This window comes from Astyanax mexicanus, chromosome 5, assembly GCF_023375975.1.
Source record: "Astyanax mexicanus isolate ESR-SI-001 chromosome 5, AstMex3_surface, whole genome shotgun sequence".
NCBI lineage: Eukaryota > Metazoa > Chordata > Actinopteri > Characiformes > Acestrorhamphidae > Astyanax > Astyanax mexicanus.
In genome coordinates, this window is record NC_064412.1 from 46,992,565 (window position 1) to 47,011,140 (window position 18,576).

An 18,576-nucleotide genomic window follows, 5' to 3' on the forward strand; every position below is an offset into this window, starting at 1 on the left:
AAGCTTTTAAGGAAGAGCTCAGAATCAATAATTGGTAGGATAACTCAGATTTGTATTCACAGATCTGTCTTGGCATGCTCTCCACCAGTCTTTCACACTGTTTGTGTGACCCAGAGCAGAAGGAAGCACTTTTTTTCCCCAGCATAACCTTGTAACTACGATTCAAGTGTCATTCACAAAGACCAAACTGCCCTATTACAGCCTTGCTAAAGCATCCGCAGATCATCACCAATCTTCCACCAAATTGACAGTGGGTGCAATTGCACCTCCATCTAAACATGTGATGACCAGGTGTTGAGCAAAACCGAAAAGCTGACTCATCAGAGAAGATGACCTTACTTCAGTCCTCTATGGTCCAGTTCTTATGATCTTTTGCAAATTTCATCCTGGCTCTTCTTTGCTTCTCATTAAAGAAGGTGCTGTCTCTAATAGATTGTTTTAAACTGTTCTTTCTATGCACTTCACCCCAGCTGCCGTTTGCCATTCTTTTTATAAGTCTCTTGATGTCATCCTGCAGTTGCTGACTGACATTCAAATAAATTTACAGTCAATCTCCTGAACTGAACCCCATTGTAAAACCTCTGAAAAACCTCTGAATGTAATGTAAGATGTGAGCTGGTCACAAGCCATCAAACAAAGCTAAACTGCTTGATTTTTTGTCTCAGGAGTGGAATAAGGTCACCCAAAAGCAGTGACTTTTGGAGAGCATGGCAAGATGCATGAAAGCTGTGCTTATTCCACCAAATATTGATTTTTGAAGCATTGTTGTTTATAACGAATATGAACTTGTTTTCTTTGCATTATTTAAGGTTTGAAAGCACTGTTCCTTTTTTATTATTTGAACAATTTCTCATTTTCTGCAAATAAATGCTCTAAATGACAATATTTATATATTTATATCCAGAGCTGTATGTAATATGTGATGTGTATTGTTTATATTGAATAATTTTCTAGCCCTGCAATCAGATAGTTTCTTTACTTTATAGTGCTAAGTTGCACCCACTGCTAACACAGATCTGCAAATGTCCACACACAGCCTGTCTTGTCTGGAGCAGATAAATAAATATAGGCTAAATAAAGGCTATTGACACCATGCCTAATGCCAGGTGAGGGTTAGAGGGCTAAAAAGGTGAAGATGTTGTCCAGGTTAGTTAGGAAATGCACTTGAAGAGAAATAGAAATGGTGACTAGGACTATGTTATCGACTTATCGTTACAGACGCAGTAACGATAAGTCGATAAGTAAGCGACATCTATCGGTTAGGATGCGAGTATAGTGGCAGCGTCTACACGCATGCGCGCACACAGTGGAACGAACAGTAGCTTGCGAACGTATTCGCGGCTAATAGGACTTTATGTAAACTAAACCGCTATAGAGAAGGTTAAGAAGGTTTTTTAGAAGTCCGGATGGATTTACGGCTCCTGTGTGGGAGTATTTTGGCTTTAAGCCAAATGAGGGAGGAGAACAATCAACGCGAATCAGTCGGTATGTTGACTTTGTTTCATCATTGGAAACAAAACTGAGATCTTATTTAAAGCACAACCAGCTATCATATATTTATATGACAGTTACATTAAAAAATACATTTATAGCAAGAGCTCTGGTCTGCTGAACCATCTGTGTTTTTGATTATATGAACACTTGTGTCTTTGGATGCTAATTTGTGTTAATAGCATATACATATATAATCAGAAAAAGGAATCTGCAAGGGTCTTTGCAGAACAAAAAAAAAGTTGAAATAGTAAATGTTACTTTATTCTATATGTTGTTACTTTATGTTGTTTAATATTTAGTGCAGTTTACTTTATTTATTTGTTATTTAGGACTTTAAAATATTTTTATATTAGAAGCCCAATGTCTGCTCTTAATAAAAAGTTGTAAAAAACTGTAAAATGGTGTAATAGTATTATGCTAGTATTTTATTACTGTGGCACACTGTCTTAAAGCTCCTATGGGAGCCCAGATGCAGGAAAAAAGCATTTTCTATTGCCCATTTAAAATGACAATATTATCGTTTTATAATATAATATTGCAATAAAGTCTGGGACAATATATCGTCCTAACATGTGTTATTGTGACAAGCCTAATGTTGACTGGTTACTGGTAAAAAATACAGTTAAGAACTCTTAATTCCAGATCTGATTCAGTACTGAATGTAAATTTCAGATTCATCCTTATTACAGTTCTGTCTCTCACTGTTACTCACAGAGGAAATGGCCGAGCTGGTCTCAGTCCATTCACTGACCGGGTTTTTGTTCACGCCCCCACCCCACCTCATTTCGTATTCCAGCCCCCCCCCAACCGACCAATTAGAAGAAGCTCTCTCTATCTCCTCCCGTTCAGACGCCACCTGTGAGGAGGGTTCTGTACGCTGGGTCAGAACACTGGATGCGCTTATGGATGGCAGCAGGGTGTCGAGCCCACTCTCTCCAGAACAATAAGTCCGGTTGTAAATCAGAGGCCCGGCATACAGAATCAGCTAGCTGGCCATCTGGACCTCACAAGAGAGCCTAGCACTCCTCAGAATATCAGAAATCTTACTGTTCTGTTCACTAATGTTTAAAAAAATTGTTTAAACTATTGAGGCACCATGCTGGAGGGAAAAAGTGTTTAACTATATGAATGTATATTACTATATAGCCCAGTCATAATTACCGTATTATTTAATTTTTTTAATAATCATTTTGTGCTGCTGAGATGATGATTTATCTGACAATTATACAAACAAATCACAAAAGTCTTTTTTTGCCACTTCCTGCTAAATAATTTTGTTTTCCATACCCCCAATGTAAAGCTATATGAAAAATATAATAATAACAACAAAAACAGGAATTTTCACCAGATTTTATCAGAATGAGTTCTATAAACATCATAATTGCGTTTCTTATTTTGGGCTGAGGTCTAGAAACCAGACAAAGAAATATGATGAAGAGAACCACAATTTTAGCTTGGTAAACAGATTTCTTAGTCCATGTATACACATATGTAGCAGTGAGGCTAATGGAGCTAGCCAGTAATGAATACTTAGTGTTTTCTAAATTAATTAAAATAGCAAGTTCACAAACATTTTTGGCAATGATGAGTTTGGATGCGTGCAGCTCACAGGAGAAGGTTTATTTTGTTTGTGTGGTTTGTTGGTTAATATTATGTATATTGGTCAGCCATTGAGCAGATGACTGCGTGCCAATGTTTTTTATTTATTTATTTGTTTGTTTGTTTAATTCATTTAATTTAATTTCATTTTATGTTATTGTTCCCTGTTTTCTAAAGAAACACAAATCTGAACATTAGCTCCTTGTATTCCCTCTGTTGTTAGATCAGTAATGTGAGTGTAGTATTGATTAATTTAGCTGGGTGTCGAGTTGCTAAAGTTGTCTCTTTCTTAAAGTGCCATCTCATGCACTATGTTTTGTTTTTTTTCTTTTGTGAAGCTCTAATAACCTCTGTTTTAAGCAAATGCAGCTTATAAGGGCTGCATGTTGGGCTGGGTGAAATGAACAGTGGCGTATGGCACTGATACTGTTTATGCCGATCTTTCTCTAGGCAGAATTGGATGTTGGTGTAGACAGTGATTGCACAAGACTGTACTCCAGCATCCTACCGCAAACTAAACCATTTCCCTACTAATGACCTTATGTACATTATGTTTTGGAATTAAATTGCATTGCAAAGGTAAACTGCTTAACAGGTGTGATCTACTTTTTTCAGATCCAATCTGATTCTGATATAAAACAGTTGATACCAATACAAATACCTATACAAGGGTTATTTTAGTTTATTATTGGTATTATGATTAAGGTTACAAAATGAGGATAAAACAGACCACACAGCTATTTGAAGAGTATACACACCTGCATTTAAAGTGTGTTCCAAAGTAATTTATTTTACACACTTTATATACAAACACAAAATAGTTTTCTTTCAAATTACATATTTAAATTTTTATTAAATATTTTAAAAAGTTAAATATTAAATAGAGGCCACTGGTTGCACAGGAGACTTTTATTTTGACATGTAGCATAGTGGACCAGTGATGCTAGCTGTATTTCTAAGCTGAATTAATCCCTGTTTTTAATAACAGATTGATTTCTTAGTGCTGGTTAGAGTGGATTATGGATTATATATTTGATATGGATTATGTCTATAGTTCACTTAAGAAAGGTAATTATTACATTTGCAATGCCAGAATGCAGCTGTTAGCCTAATGGTTGGCTAACAAACTGCAGACGTTAATAGAAATGGCTAACTGGCGATGCTAACTTTATTTCCGAAGTAAACTAATAGCTGTTTTTAACTACAGATGGGTGTGTTTGTGCTGGTTAGTGTTTGTAGATCATCTGGTTTATAGGATATGTGGATTATGACTATAGTTTACTCCAGTCTGTAGTTAATACCCTCACAACACCAGAATGCAGTTGTCGGTTCAGTGCTAGCTAGGCTAACAGATTGCTGGTCTTAATCTGTTCACCTGTCGGGCACAGAATTTACAAATATTTCATATAGACGTTCTGCTGTTCAATGTTTCCAAAGCGAAAACTCTCCAGACAATTGACATTTTTTTGTAGAAAAAAAGTGCAGACTGTGCCAGGTGTGAAAGCTATTTGAACCTGGGTCCGCGTGGGGGTGTATATTTATGTATGTATGTTGCTACAGTAATTTAATCAATTATTCATGCAAATATATAAAGTAGGCTACAATGAAATGTATTGGCATAAATCCGAATTATATAAGTGATAATAAAGTAATCTTTGCAAAAAAAGCTTCATAATGTGATTTTGCGACATGATGCTGCTTTACGATATCTGACGGACATGCAAGGACATGCCGGTTTGCGACATGCTTTACATAATTAAACTCATGAGAGCTGAACAATGGAGACTCATTGTTCTTTAAAAAAAAATAGCTACTGCATCTACCTCATCTGTTTTCATTTGATACATATATATTGCTGCACTAAAAGGTAGTAATTCTCATTTGTGAAAGTTGGGTTTAATGTCACTTTGAAATAAAGTTGGAAAAAGTAAGCAATGATATTATTTTGTCATATTTTCGAAGAATAACTAAAAACATACTTAAATGTGGTATATATCGTTATCGTGATATTAAAAATTCCATATTGTGATATATGATTTTTCCCTTTTCGCCCAGCACTAGTCTGTATGTCTGTATGTATTTTAATTTTTTTTAACGTGACTCTTGCTCTATTGAGTTTTACTCTAACTGTTTTCTTAGCTCCATCCCCAAGTTAAGAAGTGGGTTCTGATTGAACAGTGATATAACTTTTCACAACAAAATCTGCCACAAAGCAACTTTACAGAGATATGGGTCCAAGCCTCTTATGATTAAGCACCACAGTGAAAGTGCTAACAGTGGCCAGGAAAAAGTCCCTCACATCAAGGAGAGGAAACCTTAGGAGAAATCAGTAACATCAGGCAACATCAGGACACAACAGGAAGAACAGGTGCATCTCAATACATGTGAAGAAGAGAGAAATAGTGAGAGAGAACAGAAAGGAAGGAAATAAAATGGTGTAAAAAAAGGATGTGTTAAAATTCTTAGACAGAATTTTAGTGAAACAGGCATGTTACCAGGGCTCCACCAGAAACAACAATAATAATTAAAAGTCTGTAATCAGAGCAGGACAGAACAGTGAAGTTATGTAATCAGAGAAGGTATAGATCAGTAGTAGTATGGCAGCAGGCTACAACCACAGAGTTATCCAAAAGCTTGTGAAAATGTTCTCAGTGTGTCTGTGTCGTTCCAAAGCCTTAATAAATAAACGCTCGCTTTGAGATTTCTTCGAAATGTAAAGTGCATTACAAACTAAATGTATTATTATTGTTATTATTCATTGTTTTTATATCATGCAGTAATGTAATGACATCATACACATCATATCAAACAGCAGAACTTACCATATCGGACCATTACAATAACACCATTCTAATATCAAACATCAGCGATTAATTAATCTCAGAAAACAGTTAGCATACAAGCACCCTCCCATTCTTACTGCTGAATTTGTCTGTTACTGTACGTTCACACCGAACGCGATAAAATCGCTCTGTGTCGCCTGTCCAACAGGCGATGAGTCGCTTGTGGGCGTGTCTCACTCAGAACCAGCTGTCGCTGGTGGGCGTTTTCCAAATACGGCACATACAGAAACAAGGGTTCAGCCTCTCTACACAGTTCCTAAACATTAAAAACTTTTATAACTATTTTTAAGTACAATTATTTAACATAATTATTTCATATTACAATAAATGGGTTTACTTAAATATAATACATTATTTTCCTTAATGTAGTAAATCATTCTCTTAATTTGTCCATAATTTCAAATATTGTTAACTTAATGTCTAAAATAAATTCTTGTAATTAATATGTTTACTTAAATATATTAAATCATCCTCTTGATTTAATAAACAGTCTTTCTCTTAATTTAATAAATAATTCCCTCAGTTTGAATAAATCTTTCTGTAAAATGTAATGAATAATTCCCTCAATTTTACCTAAATCGTTTCAAATTCCATACCTCAGTTTGAACAAATTGTTACGTTAAATGTATTAATTACTTTCTTCAGTTGTAATAAATCATTATGTTAACTTTAATAAATAATTCCCTTTGTTTCAATAAAAGGTTCTGTTAATTTAAAAAATATTCCCTTAGTTGTCATAAATCGTTCTGTTAATTTATAAATAATTTCCTCAGTTTAATATATAGTTTTCTATTAAATAAGGTAATTCTGTAAGGATAGTACTATAGTGGGGTAGCCGCTGGTGAAGTTGAGTATTTTACCTCAGATCAGCTCAGTTCAGTTCTGTTCTCTCCGTTTTGCTGGCGGAATAAATCTTCAGTAGGAACTGAAAATCAGAGCAGCGATTTCAGGCCGGACATATGAGAATCTGTTTCTGATTGGTAGTCGCCGCCGCGCGTCGCTGCTCATTTGCATAAAGTTAAGTTCTGGTCAACTCTCTCGCGTCGCTCAAACCGCCCGCTTCGCATCGCGTCGCGCCGCGTCGCTGCCTGTCGCCCAGTGTCGCTCGCTCTCATTGAAAATGAATGACTTCCGGCTGCTTTGTCGCTCGCGTCGCTTTCGGTGTGGACGCACGGTTACACGCATTGAGACGCAAGCTGCTCTGAAGCTGTTCTATGGTGAACAACTAAAGACTGGAGTGAACTACAGCCATAATCCACATATCATATCAAACCAGAGAAAATAATAATCTAACCAGCACAGCACCATCCATCTGTTATCGAAACATCAGTTAACACCATTAATCCAGTTATTTGAAGGGCTATTACACCATTTTGTGCTTCATAATAAAAGTATATGAGGCAAAAATTATAAATAAAAAGTTATATACTAAAACTTGTTATAATTTTGAGTAAAAAAAATCTTCCATTTATGTATTTTATTTGGACTAGGGTTGACTTTTGTTTAATAATTGGTCAAAATGTTTTATTTAGTTTATGTTTGCATCTCATTTTGAAGCAAATATCAAGGCTGCTGTATTTCATTATTACAGAACAACATATTTCATCTATTAATGTAAAAAAGCAAAGTTAATCTTTAAGACGTATTTGAGTATTCTAGAGTCTCCTGAAAATAACTTATGTAATTTTTAGGTAAATAAGTATGCTGCTATGATAAACTGGTCTAAAGTTGTAAGAGATATACATTATTTTCAATACAGGGAGCTTTTAAATCTGTACCAGTTATCTAGTGCTGGGCGATAAAACGATATCGATAGTTATCGAGGAAACTATATATCGCGATAAGTCGGGGCGAGAAATTCGATAAACTAAATTTTCTATTTCCCGTTTAAGTAGCGTTGTGAAAAGGCGCAGCACGAGATCAGGCAGCACGCTGAACTGCTGCTCAGCCCAGTACAACCCCTCCCCTCCCCTCTCCACCATCCCCCTCCGCCCCACCCCCCGAGCCCCTCCACTCTGAACTCCTCACATAGCGGCTCCTTCTCTCCCATTTACTGGATAAACTTCATTTATACTATTCAGCGGCGCTACACTGGAAAACTCACCTTTTAAATATGAGGCATGCGTCTCCAAGATATTTAGAGAGGTGAGCTTGTTCAGATTTCTGAAGGCAGGTAAACGCTGCTCTGTTTGCTGCTAGTTAGATTAGCTTGTCTCCAGTTTAAAGTTAGCGATGTTTAGGTGTAAAAGGGATCTGTGCAATCTGTCATCATTAGCTAAGATGCTTTCACTGCTTTTTACATTCTAATAAACTAATGGGTAACGCACGTTAGCCGTGTTAATCCACGTTTCGTGTAAATTAAGGTTAACTTCAGCACGAGTGAGGGGTTAGTATTAGAGACCGACCGATATGGGTTTTTCTAAGGCCGATGCCGATACCGATCATTAGTGGTCAGAGTCAGCCGATGGCCGATGTGACCTGCCGATTTTTAGGGCCGATATGCTATCGTATTATATTTATTTGGCATGCTTAAAATCATACTAGTAAGAGGAGGCACAACAGTTGTAAACTTCACACAATTTATTGAAAATAAGGTTAGCATTTTATAGTGACTTTAATGTTACTATATCACTATATGTTAATAAAAAAAATATTAATTTTATTTAGATTGTATTATCCATAACATTTTATTTTATTCATTATATAACATATGTTCTATATACACTATATATTCATGTTTATAGTAGAAATATTATGTTGGCTATTATATAAAATTTACTGTAGGGGCCTACTAATTAACAAATGTATGACTTGTTGCAGTCTGTTAGTCTATTAATTATTCATTTTAATATGTTTAACAGAGTGCAAGAAGACTTCCATAATGTGACAACTTTAGATAGTTACTCCAAAACGGCAAAGCTCATTTCTTCTTCAACTCCATGCAGTTGAAAACGAATGGACATGGGAGGACAATGTTATAAAATGTTCACATTAGGGCTGCAGCTATTATTTTACAAAAATGGGTGACGTTTAAATTAAGAATAAAATTTTAAATAATGCAAAAACAGACAGGTGCTGTAATTTAAATATAGCTTTATCTGTTTTTTTTTTCTTCTTCAAATGAGCTCCTTAGCCAGAGAAACGCGTCTCATCAGCTGTACTGGAGGTTTGGTGCGTGAGCGGAAAATGAGTTGAGAAAGCTGAAGAGCGCGGACTTTATAGGTTCAGGATAAAATGAGCTTTTATCAGAAAAGTCTGGAGGGGGTTCTAAAGTAGAACCCGACAAAACAGAAAATTCTGCTCATCGTTTCATTTAATATCTAACAGCGCAAACCGCTTTAAACGGGTGAGTTTTACAGCAGAACAGCAGGAGGCGGCACTAACGCCGGTTACTAACGCCGTTACTTTTTTTCAGTAACGAGTAATCTAACTAATTACTATGACTGTAACTATAACGCCGTTACCATTTCCGACACCCCGTTACTGCACGTTACTTTAGCAGCTCTATGAACTTTTTTTTTTTTATTTCGCTTTGCCCTGGTTAACCCCTCCTCTGTCCGGTGAACTTGAGCTTCTGGCCGCTGGGCCTGTGGTTTGGCGTGGTGAAGTGAGGCACAATTGTGACGATTTGCCTGCTCTAATCAATTCAGTGATTACCGTGGACAACCCAAGTTCCGAATTAAGGACGTTAAGCTCTTTTTAGCTGCTCCGGTTTTTGTGGTGCTGCTGCTTTCTATTTTAGAGCTTAGATTCTCTGCCCGAATCCCACCTGACCTGAGGACCGACCCGAAATCAGGCTCCTATTTTTATTTTATATAAAGCTCTGGTGTGATAATCACAATGTTGCTAAGTAACCAATTATTATTGTTCACTAAAGCGAACGAAATAGCGAAGACTGAAAGTGAAAAAACATTTATGTAAACTGAATCTAATAAAAACGGTAATTAAAAGGAAAAACATAACTATCTCGAACTGTATTTTGTGTTTATAAAACTAACTAAAACGAACTGAAATTACTGATAGAATACCCTAATTTTTGTGTTTAATTTATTTATAAGCGCTGTTGTACAGCGGAGTTGTACAGCGGCAGTTGTTGTGCCGAGCGCGCGGCACCTCGTGGTCCGTTAGTTCTTGTGTAAAGCGCTCGCGCTAGCAAGCCCACCCTAAAATGAACAGAAAAAATAAAAACAATATAAAATTAAACTATAATAAAAATGAAAACTGTAATCACGTAGCTCTGGGCGCACGTGAACGCCTCCGCGTTTGACTTGCAGCACTGTGTGTAGCTGTTCTTAAAAATCATTTAAATTAAATAATAGTTCTATGCTTCTATGTTACAGTGTTAATTAACATAATTCTGATTATATTTCGCTCATTCAATCAGCCCGAAAACAGACAGTTTATGGGGCGGATCGGGTCAGGCTCATAATGACAGTTTATGGTTCGGGCTTGGGCAGAATGTGCACGGGCTCCGGCTGGGTCGGATTTTTTGGGCAGGATCTAAGCTCTATTCTCTTTTGGTGAAGCTGTTATATTAATACCATTTTAACGGGCATTAAATTGTTGTTTTTGTCCATTATTTTGTTTTATATATACATATTTCTTTTGAGTGTGGCTTGGTTTGTTAAATTTCATCCCCAGACGCGTTTTTCCGCTTTTTTCAGTATTACAAGTTTTAGTAATTTTCTTTGGTTGTGTGGAGAATTTCGTTTTATTTTTTTGAAATTCGTTAGATTATATTTTTGTCAACATTTTGGGTTTATTTTCGTTTGTTATTTTTTTAATAATAATAGTAAATGCATAATTGATTTCCTTTTTTTGACGGGCGAATAATAAAAAAGTAACGCATAGTTACTTTTACTGGTAATTAATTACTTTTATAGTGGAGTAACTCCATTAGTAACTCAGTTACTTTTTTGGAGAAGTAACGAGTAACTATAACTAATTACTTTTTCAAAGTAACGTGCCCAACACTGTTTATATATAAGGAGAAGTACAGTCCTCTAATAATCCTGACTAACCAGTAATTATTATTTCAGCACAGCTGATGCTGCGAATATCCTTAAACAGTTTTAGTCCTGCCCTTTTTCATTTCGTCTAAAAATAATTTAAATACTGAAAATATCAAGTGTTAATTTGATTTTATTTACTTAGATTTTCGTTTCTGAAGAAGAGACGTCAGTTATTTTATACTAGAGCTTATAGATAGGGCTTGCCTTGCATAGTCAGGGCGCATTCCAAATGCACTCCTGCCATCAACGCTAAGCATAGTTTCGTTTGGAGAGAAATGCTACAACACCGATGCAGTTGAAATTCTATTCTTTTTCAGTAAATGAAGCAACATCACAGATTACTAATCATGAGAGAAAATATAGACTTTGGGACACTGGATTGTAAAAATGGATGCCTTACCCGTTGAAAGTCTTGCTCACTCTTGAAACCTTGCGCTGCGTTCCAAGTAGCTGCCCGCAGATGTGCCGGATTAAAATCGGCGCGGCCAAATAAGAAAATCGGCCGATGCCGATTGATAAAAAAATAACAAAAATCGGCCGATTAAATCGGCTGGCCGATCGATCGGTCGGCCTCTAGTTAGTATATAAACACACAGAAAGGAAGCACTTTCCATCTTTTTTCCTAACTCTCACTGTTTCTGTTAGAAAACCCTGAGGGCAGCATTCTCCTCTGTCTTTGTGTTTTATAGTTTTTAACAGATAGAGAGTCTGTTATGCTGGATATTTTACTAAATACAGAAGATTATATAATCTGTCTAGCTGTATTTGAACTGAGCTAAACATTGCTGTTACTGAACTGGAGTTTTAAATACACTTAAGTAATGTAAGTCTAGTCTACTGAAAGCCAGTAATGTTAGTATAAATCTGTACTGCAGTAGAAGTGGATCATTTCAGAAACTTGACTTTATTCCTCCCACCTCCATTATAGGCCACTTTTTTTTTTAAATATTTAAATGTTAGCTTAATTTAAATGAAAAAAAAACTAAAGGCTCTTATTAAAAAAAAAACATAAGCAGTAAATTATCTAAAATTACAACAAATAGAAAATAGAAAAACAGTAAAACATATGTAATACATACTTTTTATATGACCAAAATTAAACTAGACTGAAATCTGACTAAAACTAATAATATCCGATAGACTAAAATGTAACTAAAACTATTATACATTTTAGTGAAAAGACTAAGACTGTATCAAAATCACCTGTCAAAATGAACACTGTGATATACTCTTGTATTTTGCTTTATGTAGTTGCCTGCAGGGAGGGGAATGATCTTTTGATTAAATATAATTTTATAAAAATAAATAAAGTGTTATTGCAATTTAAATTAAACAGACATATAATGTAAAGGGTCTTACATATTTTTTAGTTTATATATTTGTCCCCTTTTTAAAATTAATTTAAAAGCTGTACCCACCTGGCAAGATGTTAACATCCTAGTGTCTGTCCACAAGGCTCTGAGCCTGCTAGTGATTTTGTCCATAACTCCCTTATTCTGTCACTTCTGAGTAAAAATAGAAACCTTTAAGTGTAACAGAAAGTGATTTGATTTATATCGTGATACATATCGATATCGGCTGATATGAAAAACTATATCGTAATAAGATTTTTTTCCATATCGCCCAGCCCTACAGTTATCCATTCATTCATTTGCTCCTCATGCAAAATTCTGTTAAATTGAACAGTTAAAAATATTTTGATGATTAATCTGATTGCATGTGATTAATTTGGACTAATTAATTACGGAGCATGTCATTAATTAGACTATTTTTAATCACCTGACATTTCTATTACAAACGTGACACAAAAAAAATAAAACAAAATTGGTGAAAATAAAGCGCATTATATTTTCGGCGTGTAGCATTATTAGCATTAGTGTTCGCTTTAGGAGGTGACCTCTGGAGTGCCGTTATGTCTTTGTGCGGGTCTGTGTGTGGTGTATGGTTAGCTGGACGGCTCTCTGAAGACTCTCCTGTGTGCGTATTGATCTGCTGGGTGTTGGGTGTTCTGTATTCTCAGGCAGCAGCTCTTCCTCATGTAGACTATTTGGACAGCTGGAACAGACTCCATAACAAACAGTTGGGGGTTGGGGGTGGGGCTTTTAATGTCAGTGTTTCAGCCAAAAGATCCCCCCCACACTTCATCTGGCATGAGGTTACAGTAATAACGCTGAGTCAGCAGTCTGAGTTTCTCCCTCACTGGGACTGAAGTGGGGTGTCAGACTGATGCAGGTTATATTTATCCTTCTCCAGCCGGAGTCTGATCTCTGTGTGGACCCAATGCCCACAAAAACTCTGCAGTTCCTCTATTAGCTTGTTTTGCTTTTTTATAGTGCCTGAATGTTTACAGTTGATTTATTCTGTATTTCAGTTAAAACTGTTAGAACAATGTTATTGTTCTTGGTCTGTTTCAATTTAATGAGTGTGCAGTGCGTGACCTGATTGTTGTTTTATGTGTTTTGCACTAAGTCTATAAAAAAAGTTATTTTTTGTATATGTTTTGTATTCTTAAACATTGGTAATTATATGAGAGTGGAGAGATCGGTTATTAATAAACATTTTTCTTAAATAATAGGTCTTTTACATTATACTGAACAGATTTTGCTCATTCAAATAGCCCGAAAGCGATTTTTAAAAAGCTCAGTTTTAACGTTGTACTTACTAAAAAATGTCTTGTTTAAATCTGGTCCGGGGTTTTACAAAAACAGTTTATAGGGTGGGTCGGATTGGGTCGGGTCGGGTTGGGCTGGGCTAAATTTTTTGAGCCAGATCTAAGCTCTAGCCTGTTTGTTTGTAGTGTTTTTTTGTGACATAAAGCATGCCTCCAAACTTAAGATGTGTATTGTACAGTGCATACTCATTTTTTGTTTTTGTTTATTTTAGTTTTTTGTTTAAATTCTTTTATTTTTAGAGTAAGTTTAGATACTTGAAGGATGTTCTAGACATTTTATATTGCTCATTTGTATAGAAACATTTGACATTTGATTTCGTATTATTTTACTCACTCCCCCTACCTCGTATTGTTTGTCGCTGCCGTGCAAAGAAATCCTGTTTTTGCAGTTGCTCTGGCAGTTTTTCCTCTACGTTTTTTTATTTGTTTGTTTTTTCTTCAAATTCCATGATGAGTAGTAGTGCCTTTTAATTATTAGTTTAGATGTAAAGATTGGTGTCAGACATTGGTTTATTACGTGTTGTTGTGTTTAAGGTCTTCCCACTAGATAGTTTAGTAGATCCCTTGGTTCTGATTGGATAAAAGTAAACTTTTCTTTTTTTTCATTCAGAGTTTATAGATGTGATGGTTCTTATACTCAGACAGTTTTCTAAAATGTTTTTTATAATCACTGTATGATATATTGTATTGTAACCCCTGTATTACAATGCGTATCCAATGCGTATGTTGCCAATTACTTGCCAAAACACACCTGATTATGTCATGTGACTAGTATCTAGATTCTATCGTGGTTGTTACGGGTGGAGTCTCTGTGTACTATGTAGAAGGGTGTGTTTTGGATGTAAATGTTTTGTGTGGTGAATTGCCTTTTTAAGTGTTGTGCTGATGAACGCAACAGATTCACCTCGGCTTCCTTTTATTTCTGTTTATAAATAATCTACAGTTACAGTAAATAATGAACCACCAGCATAATCTGTAGTGTTCAGTCATTCTGTCAAAAAGAACAATGATTTTACTAAGCTTTGTGTTTATGTATAATTGTGAATACAGCACTTGCTCCTAAAGTGTCTGGTACACTACAGAAACACTCCCATCAGGCCACTCCATCACTGTGATTGGTTAAATCAGTCGAGTCGGCATGGCTTGACTCAGCTGTAGGCCTGCATCCAAATCTGGAAGTTTTGGTTCCTCCGCTAACGCAGAACTGTGCACTACATCCCTGCCCAATTTTGCACCCTTAGGTCAGACTCGGGTTGGGCTACTAAAACTAGCCTGTGTTAGCTGTTAGCCTCTGTTTCCTGTTTTTCTGTGCAGGTCTGGATTTATGACTGTGGGTGTGGGTCCCTGCTGAGCTCTGACAGGCTCTGTTTTTGCAGTCAGCTGCAGAAGCCCAGTTACATCTGCACTATATGTCCAAATATTTGTGGACATGCTTTCAATAGAAGGCAATCTGCAACTTTTGCTAAGCTGCACACATTGCCAACACAGATGTGCAAATGCACATAAATACAGCATGTCTAGTCCCTGTAGAGGCGCACAATATTGAATACTGACCTAGCCATTTTTATCTGTGATATACACAGCCGGTCCAAAAAAGTGTCCACCGGGATTTAGGTAAGTAAATGATCTGGGAGGGCTGCAGTTAGGTCAGTTGGTCTGCAGGTCTAGGTTCAGCAACAGTATGTGCTGAAAGAATGATGTCAGCTGACTACCTGAATATGCTGAATATAGACCAGGTTATTCCATTAATAGATATTTTCTTCCCTGATGATACACACCACCATATTCCAAGATGACAATATCAGGATTCATGGTGCTGGAATTGTGAAAGAGTGATTCAGGGAGCATGAGATCATCATTTTCACACATGGATTGTTCACCACAGAGTCCAGACTAGGGCTGGCCCGAATAGCGTTTTTTGAGCTCCGGATATTCGGCACTGATTCGAAGCGAATATTCGAATATTCGTTTTTAAAAAAAGAGGTAAAAAAAAAAAAATAAGCAAATCACGGCCCCTTTAATCCACTGAAAAATGTTCAATTTGCTCTGACCGACGAGACATATTCACCCCGGATTTTTGGTGTTTTTATCCCGGATTTTTGTGTTTTCACCCCATATTTTTTCTGTGTTTTTAGCCCAGATTTCTTTGTGTTTTCATCCCGGAATTTCTGCTGCCCCACACCGCGGCTTATCCGCTGCGTAAGCAGGCTAGGAGGCTGCTGCTGCACGGTTTCTCCGCTGCTCAAGCCAGCCCAGTAAATTGCTGTTTGTGTTTTCACACTTAGGCTATTTGCTTAAAAAACAAACAAAAAAAACGTTTGTTCAGGAAGTATTTTATATTCTTAAACATTGTTGATTATATTAGAGGACAGTCATTGTAAACTGTACTTGGTCTATTTCGGTTAAAGGATTGTGCAGGGCATATTACTGATTTTGTATTTTTGCACTTGGGCTATAAGCTCAATATTAAATATTTCGTTTGTTTAGAAATTATTTTATATTTTTAAACCATGTTAAATTATATTAGAGTAGAGGAAAGTCATTGTTAATGACGTTATTGTACTTGGTCTATTTCGGTTTAAGGATTGTGCAGGGCATAGCCGTATTACTGATTTTGTATTTTTGCACTTGGGCTATAAGCTCAATATTAAATATTTCGTTTGCTTAGAAATTATTTTATATTTTTAAACCATTTTAAATTATATTAGATAAGAGGAAATTCGTTCAGACATCATTTTTGTAGGCCAGGCTTTTGTAACCGATTTAGCCCCTACTGTTGCCACATTACCCCTTACGTTTTATTATATAAATCAGTTTCGAAGAGCCTGCATTTTTTTTTATCATGTATAATAGAGGTCTGCGCGAGACTGATTTTTAAACCCACTCTTCCACGCTCCCGCGTTTCTGTCTCGTTACCGCTCCGCAAAAAAATTGCTTCTTTTAATCCCGCGCCCGCCCGCCACATACACATTTCTGCCGCTCCCGCCCCACGTTCCTAATATAAATTAAATAAACTACATTTAATGCTTCAAATTTACTTATATATTTATTAAAACAGCAGCGCTGAATAGTGCGGTCCCCTTCCTTACCCCAGTCCAAAGACCATCGGTGTGTGCGTGTGTGTGTCGGTCCATCCTGCGCGTTGAGAGTTTTCTTTAGGTTTTTTTTTACAATTATTACAGTTTTCTTAACTATTTATTAATTTGCTCCCGCATCGTCTGGATTAAACTCCCGCTCCAGCCAATAACAGTTCAGTTCTGTCCCGCGCGCAAGATATTCTGACGGGACCCGCGAGAACAGAAGTGGTTAGAGTGAGGTGGAACTCTGGAAAGGAGAAAAAAAACGAATATCCGAATACCAAAATTAAAAACCGAATACCTACTCAACGAACGAATATCCGAATACCCGAATATTCGGGTCCAGCCCTAGTCCAGACCTTATTATTTGGGATGTTTTGGAGAAGACTGTAAGCAGTGGTCAGACTGTACCATCATCAATGCTGCTGCAAGATCTTGGTGAAAAATTAATTCAACACTGGATTGAAATAAATCTTGTGACATTGTAAAAGCTTATAGAAACAATGCCACAGCGAATGAGTGCTGCAATCAGAGCTAAAGGCAATCAACCAAATATTAAGAGTGTGTGACCTTTTTTCTTGGTGGGGAGGCCAGGCAGTGTATATTAAGATTAATATTTAATACAGGAACTCTTACCAAATATATATAAATGTATATTGTCATGCAAAACGAGAAAATTGTGATTTTTTTTTCTTTGTGTATCAAGCTGCATTTTTTTAAATGTAATATGACATTGCACAAAATATTGCATTTCCTGTGATCTGTCATTTTTGCATGTGTATATTGTGATAATAATGCTAAAACAATATATTGTGCAGCCCTAGTGTAAAGTCCCTAGAATTGAGCTGTGGAGCAGTGGAACTAGAACTAGCTGTTCTCTGGAATGACGGAGCTTCGAATGATACTTTTGCATGGGATGAGTTGTAAAGTTGGGGAGGTCTGCCAACAACTTCTTTACATGGCTGTCTAAAATATTGATGAACATTCATATGTCAACAAATATTGAAGGAAACAACAAAAATGATTGAACTAAGATAAGTTAATTATGTAATTATCAGGCCTAGGTGGGGTGGTGATCATATTGTCAAACATCATGACTTTACTAACTTTAGCTGTTTTTTGCTAAATGCAGTCAAATCCTCACAGTAATGTTCAGAATTTAGTAGAAAGCGTTCTCTGAACAGTAGACAGTTACTTCAGCAAATGCAGATTAAACTCTTCTAATAGCATTGGTTTCAGAGGAAACTTGACTTTTTGCATTAATCTTATGTGCTTTGTTCTTGTCATTGAGCTGCGTTTAGGTGTACAGTGTGGTGCACTGTGTGCTGTTTGATAAACTCTGAACCTTATTGGCACCACAGGCTGGAATTAAGTGCCTGCAGCCACTATGAAATACTGCAAAGGCCACAGGCACTGTTGCCAACGACTCAGCCATTCATAGGCTTTGTGAAGGAACACCTCATATATTATATTGACGAAACTTGGTTTATTACAGGGTTTCCTCTAAGATATTTTTCAGCAGTGGCATACTTATCCCGCCCCCTCACAGAATTTCATCAGGGAGGGTGTATAAATGACAAATTCATGTATACTTGAAAATGTTTAATTAAATAAAGTTAGCATGCACATAAATTAAAAGTTTTGGCTAAAACAAAATAAAACATTGGGTAAAACTAAATATCAAAACACACAACACATATTTCACCATTGAATAAGTTAGTCTTAATGTAAACTTGTTAAATAAAGCCTGCTGAAATTTAGGCCTAGAAGGGATATTAAATAATTGTATGAATATAGCTAAGGGATTTTTTGAATAGTAGAAGCAGCTGTTGAATCTAGTGAACACTCTGGCCGACACAGTAAAGCAGCAGTTCCGATCA

The 18,576-nt window shown here is 36.3% G+C and overlaps 1 protein-coding gene across 6 annotated transcripts in view; it reads left to right on the forward strand.

The window, feature by feature from the left end:
- evi5b (ecotropic viral integration site 5b) overlaps nucleotides 1-18,576 on the forward strand; it is an 88,796-nt gene that overhangs the window by 7,780 nt on the left and 62,440 nt on the right. The gene's annotated exons all lie outside the window — the stretch shown is intronic.